The sequence below is a fragment of the Nothobranchius furzeri genome, chromosome 4, assembly GCF_043380555.1.
Source record: "Nothobranchius furzeri strain GRZ-AD chromosome 4, NfurGRZ-RIMD1, whole genome shotgun sequence".
Lineage (NCBI taxonomy): Eukaryota > Metazoa > Chordata > Actinopteri > Cyprinodontiformes > Nothobranchiidae > Nothobranchius > Nothobranchius furzeri.
Genome location: NC_091744.1, coordinates 55,722,568 through 55,728,759, shown reverse-complemented (window position 1 = coordinate 55,728,759; position 6,192 = coordinate 55,722,568).

Here is a 6,192-nt window from a genome sequence, read left to right as displayed (position 1 = left end):
CCTCAGAGTGCCTCAGATCACCGGTTCTTCTTCCTCATATTCTACAATTTATTTGATGCTGAAGAGCACCTGACAGTGAGACATAAGTTTTTTCAAATATTCCCCATGGATGCACTCACTTCCACCTGTTTTTGATAATTTTATTCATGTTTTCATAGAACAGATTAAAAAAGATCAATAAAATAAAAAGTCTAGTAATATTAAAAATAGTGAAAAGCATCACTGCACATGACTGAGGAATATTGAATGTGAAAGTGGCACTGTTCTTAATTCATGCATCAGAGGGTTAAGTTGCTGTGTGTGTGTGTGTGTGTGCGTGCGTGTGTGTGTGTGTGTGTGTGTGTGTGTGTGTGTGTGTGTGTGTGTGTGTGTGTGTGTGTGTGTGTGTGTGTTTATTTTCTCACAGAAGAAGAACCCAACACCACACCAGCAGACTCAGTGCTCCAATCCAACAGCCTGAAGAGACACCATCATCAGCTTCAACAGATGTCTGTGAACATGTATGAGCTGCTGGCCCCATGGATCCTGCTGACTGGCCACAGCAGTTGAACAAAATGGAAAGTAGAACTTTCTTTATGATGACACTTTGATGTTTGAGTTTTGCTTTTGATTGCACAGTTGTTGATTTTGCATCCCCCCCCCCCCCCCCAATGACATTTGCACAACATTTTGAGTTGTTGGTTATTGTAATATTCTCAGGTTACTTATCTTTCAAGCTTACATTTATTCTTCAGGCTGTTGACTTTAAAGAGTTGCTGTGTGAATATTTAAAATAAAAAATTAGTAACTAAGGAATAACTGTGGAGCTGTTTTTTCCAATGTGTGGACTTGGGTTTGGGTGAGGGGGGGGGGGGGGGGGGGGGCAAATGGGCACTCTCGCCTTGGGCACCAAATTACCCAGAGCCGGCCTTGAGAATGATCCTCTATTCTAGTTGCTCTGCTCTTGTCTGGGCTGATGTAGGTGACGGTGCGCGCGGCGCGCCTAACGGCTGTGGTGCACATTTTACGTATTTGGAGAGATGGGCTGGATGCTTTGCTTTTACTGAAAGATGGTCCACTTAACGCACGGGTGTAGACTACATATTAATGACAAATGAATGAAAATTAAATTGGGAGTTTTTACTTCATATTTTATAAATAAAAATGACGGGGTAAAACATTTATGACGTATTTTAAACGAAATTTTCTAGAGCGACCTGCCTGCTTCACTTAAGTCACTGCTTATTAAGGTCCGTCCAAAATTACCGTGGCCCACCCAAAAATGAAAACCTGGCACCGCGCCTGTTATAAACCTCTGCAAATTGTTGTTCTTCACTTTATCAAACTCAGACTTTGTACAGCTAATGTCAAGATGTAAAATTATGAATTCAGTCGAGCTCTTCCGTCCCTCCCTCTTCTGCTCTCCTGGAAACCCGACATCGGCTGTCAGAAGAGGGAGGTGAAGCAGGAGATGAGGCAAACAGAGTGAGTGTGACATAAAGAAACCAGACTGGTGTGGAGGTGAGCAAAACAGCTGGAAAAGTGTGGGCGTTGAATCCCCCACGGGTGCGACGCCCATGCGAGCGACTGGTACCTGCTGCTGTCACCTGGTTGTGAGCAGCTCTCTGCTGTCTGAGGGTAGGCCCCGCCCACAACGCTGCGGCTACTGCGGTGTTTTCTTTACTGTGGGAAACGGGTAATAATGGCTCTTTGATGGGAACAGGTTGCCGACCCCTGGTATAAGATCTGAGCTGGTAAAACAAAAATCCTCATCAGCAGGCTTTTTTTAAAGTGGGGGGGACACAGCTGCCAATCACAAATTTTGCCAGGGACATGTCCCCGGCGTCCCCGGTTAAAATGACGCCTATGCCAGCCAGGCACCAGCGTTTAAATTACCACTTTATTTCAGGTGTGATCTACGTGAATCTGGGATATTATGTGGTAACTCCAGCTCATATATTCCACCTGCTAGTCTTATTTTTGTGGACATCGCTGTTTTTTCTGGTGAGGCCAAGCTGGTGAGTCTCTATGTGCTGATGTTTAACCGTGTTAAGTCTATAAATAAAAGTAAATGTACTGAACGTATAGGCGTGTGTTACTGATGTTGTGTGGTTGTTTACTTCTGTATCTTTCAGCTGATTACCTGGCTTCTGGCAAAGACATGGTAACAGTACTGGTGTTACCATGGTTACTTGGTTAGCTTAGCTTATTTATCACTTGTGTGAATGTTTGTGAATAAACCCCACAAGAAGCAGATATCTGTTGTCCGAGCTTGAGTACGACATGGTATCATCAGTTAAAGCACGCCCTTACAGAGACCTGTGTGGAAAGACGTGGGATGGGTGAGATGCGCATGCGCTGACGGCCGATCACCAGACACAGCAGCGTTTGAAGCTGATGGCAGCTCGTTAGCAAACATCCACAAACAATTTAGATGCATTTTTGCCTAATTTAACTACTGACAATGAAAATATCATCTGGTAAGTATAACTCACTCAATCTGGAGGTAAGTGAAGGAAATTTAGAAAGTTTGTTAAATTATATTGACGAAGTTTTTGAGTTATTCGTTATGGGTCCGAAGAAATCAGCAGCTGAGGCTGAAACACCTGCTGGGACCAAGAGGAGCCGTCCTCAGGACTCGCCTGAGGCCTCATCTCCCCGGAAGGACATATTAGAATTATTAGATTCTATTGATAAACGGCTTCTGGGATTTGAGGGGCGACTTCATCTGCTCGAGGTTCTACACCAGGAGTTTCAGAACCTCCGAACATCTCTGGAGTTCAGCCAGGAGCAGGTTGAGCGGCTCGCTGCTGAGAACGCGTCTCTGCAGGAGTCCGTTTCTTCCCTGGAAGAAGGAATGATGCGGATCGCCCAGGACAACAAGATTCTGAAGGAGACAGTTTTGGACCTTCAGGCCCGCAGCATGAGGGATAATCTGGTGTTCGCAGGCCTGCCGGAGCAGGCGGGAGGGGCGGAGAACTGCGAGCAAACAATAAAGAACTTTCTCTAGACAGAAATGAAGATACCCGAAGAAACGGTAAAAAACATCACATTTCACCGGGTACATCGCCTTGGAGCTAAAAGAGGGGACAGCAGAAGACCTTTTCCCATCGTGGCTAAATTTGAACATTTTAAGCAGAAGGATCTTGTTAAAAGTCACGGAAGAGAGCTCAAAGGGAAAGATTTCAGCGTCAATGATCAGTTCCCGAAGGAAATTCTGGATCGGCGCCGGGTCCTCTTTCCGCTGCGTAAAAAGTTTATCCAGGATGGGAAGAGAGCTGTCCTCTCGGTGGATAAGCTTTATGTGGACAATAAGCTTTACAAGGAGCGAGGAGTGACTGACTGGCTGTATTAGCCCAACATCAGGTCAGACATTTATTATTCTTATCAGGATTCACTGGGTTTGATCACGTCAGGATTGAACAGCTGCTAAATCCGTATTGTTGATGATAAGATCACCTGTTCTTCACCACCTCACACCCCTATCACCTTTTCTTTTTAGTTCTTTCTTCTTTTTTAACCTGTATCTGTATTTTCCCTTCCTTTTTACCTGCTTCTGCACCTTTACACCTGTACAGCACAACCACACAACTTTCCAACACTGCGTCAGACCCGACACACACACACACACACACACACACACGCACGCACACACACGCACACACACACACACACACACACACACACACACACACACACACACACACACACACACACACAGATATATTAAATTCACAGCACAATAAATATAATTTATGCATCAAATAATACAACCACAAACACTGTTGGATCTTTATTATTATTATTATTATTATTATTATTATTTACTTTTCTGTTATTTATTAACATACTATTTTATTCATTTAGATACTTATTCCATCTTATTCACATGAAGGCGTCATATTTTAGCTACTCACACACACATCTATGGGTGCACTAAGATTTGTCTCATGGAACGTACATGGAGCTGGCTCCATAGAGAAAAGATTAAAGAATTTTGATCAGCTAAAGAGAGTGCAAGCAGACGTAATATTATTACAAGAGACTCATAGATCTGCCACATCCGCAGATGAACTTAAAACACCTGAGTTTCCAAGCATGTTCTCTGCCTGCTATAACTCTAGGCAAAGAGGTGTAGCTATTTTAATACACAAAAACATCAATTTCACAGCACTGGACACAGTCTTTGATCCAGAGGGTAGATTTATAATGTTAAAAATATCTGTACAGAACCAAAGCTTATGTATTGTCAGCATATACTGTCCAAATATTGATGACCCTCCATTCTTTCATGATTTTTTCTCTGTACTCTCCGAACACTTGGACTGTCTACTTATACTTGGAGGTGATTTTAATTTTTGGATGAATTCCTTAACAGACAGGCTCAGTACAGCTGGGACTCAGCGGAATTGGCAATCCACTAATATAGTTAAACAGTACATGAGTGATTATGGGCTTTGTGATGCATGGCGATCTCTTCATCCTAACCGTAGAGAGTATACTTTTTTCTCACACGTCCATCACTCTCACTCACGTTTGGATTATTTTCTAGTCAGCAGCTCATTGTTGGCTGACATTTCAGACACTGAGATACACCCCATAGTTGTCAGCGACCATGCTCCGGTTTCTTTAACTCTGGTAAATAAGAAGACAATCCCACCAAGCAGAAACTGGAGGTTTAACACATCACTGCTTAAAGACGAAGGTTTTATAGAATTTTTTAAAAAGGAGTGGGCTTTATATTTAGAACATAATGACCTGCCTGGAACATCAGCATCTATTCTCTGGGAGGCAGGAAAGGCAGTGATGAGAGGTAAAATAATCTCTTTCTCATCACATAGGAAAAAAACAGAAAACAAACGTATTCAGGAGTTAGAGGAAATCATCAAGTCTTTAGAGGCATCCACAGAAGAAGAGTCAATGAGCAAATTACGTAAAGCTAAACTAGAACTTCATGGAATCATTGACAAAAAGACACAATTTTTAGCACAAAGACTACGAATAGAAAACTTTGAACATAGTAATAAATCAGGTAAATTCTTAGCTAGCCAATTAAAAATAAATAAAGAGAAAACTATCATATCTGCTGTTAAAGACTCAACCGGGAATATAGTTAATGACCCTGAAAGAATAAACAACACCTTCAGAGACTTTTACCAAACGTTGTACTCACCACAGATAAACCCATCAGATAATGAGATCAATGAGTTCCTTGACAGGATAACACTTCCTAAATTATCAGACAGCCAAGTTACAGTCCTGGACTTGCCACTAACATCAGCGGAGCTCCAGGAAGCCCTTAAATCCATGAGTAATAGGAAAGCTCCAGGTCCAGACGGGTTCCCAGTAGAATTCTACAAAGAATTCTGGATCATTCTGGCTCCAACATTTTTCAGAATGGTGAGGGAAATCGAAGAGCGTGGCAAATTACAGCCAAACATGAATTCAGCCAATATTAGTCTCTTGTTAAAACCAGGCAAAGACCCAGCATTTCCAGCCAGCTATCACCCAATTTCTCTTATTAATATTGATCTCAAAATAATTTGTAAAGCCCTGGTCAAAAGATTAGAGAAGGTAACCCCCTTCATAATACACCCTGACCAAACTGGTTTCATTAAGGGTAGACAGTCACCCACAAACTCACGTAGATTACTTAATTTGATAGATTTCTCTTACAGTAGAAACATAGAAACTAGTATATTATCTCTAGATGCAGAAAAGGCTTTTGATAGAGTTAACTGGAAGTTCTTATTTGCAACTTTACATAAATTTGGTTTTGGCAACTTCTTCATAAACTGGCTACAAACATTATACAGTTCACCAACGGCACGTGTCAGGACGAATGACCAAATATCAGCTAGCTTCTGTCTTCAGAGGGGGACCAGGCAGGGATGCCCACTCTCCCCCTCACTATTTGCTATCTTTATTGAACCACTAGCAGCAGCAATTAGGCAAACAACAGATATTAAAGGGATAAAGTGTAAGAAAATAGAACATATGATAAACTCTTTTCCAGAGTTTCAGATTACTCTATAAACTGGTTAAAATCCACAGTTCTACCAATTAATTTCTCATTTGTCAATTTGCTTAATACACAATTGGAGTCAGGGAATATCACATACCTGGGAATTAATATCTCTCCCAAGTTAGCAGATCTAACCAAACTAAACTACATCCCACTTTTAAGGAAAGTGGAAGATGATCTTGCAAGAT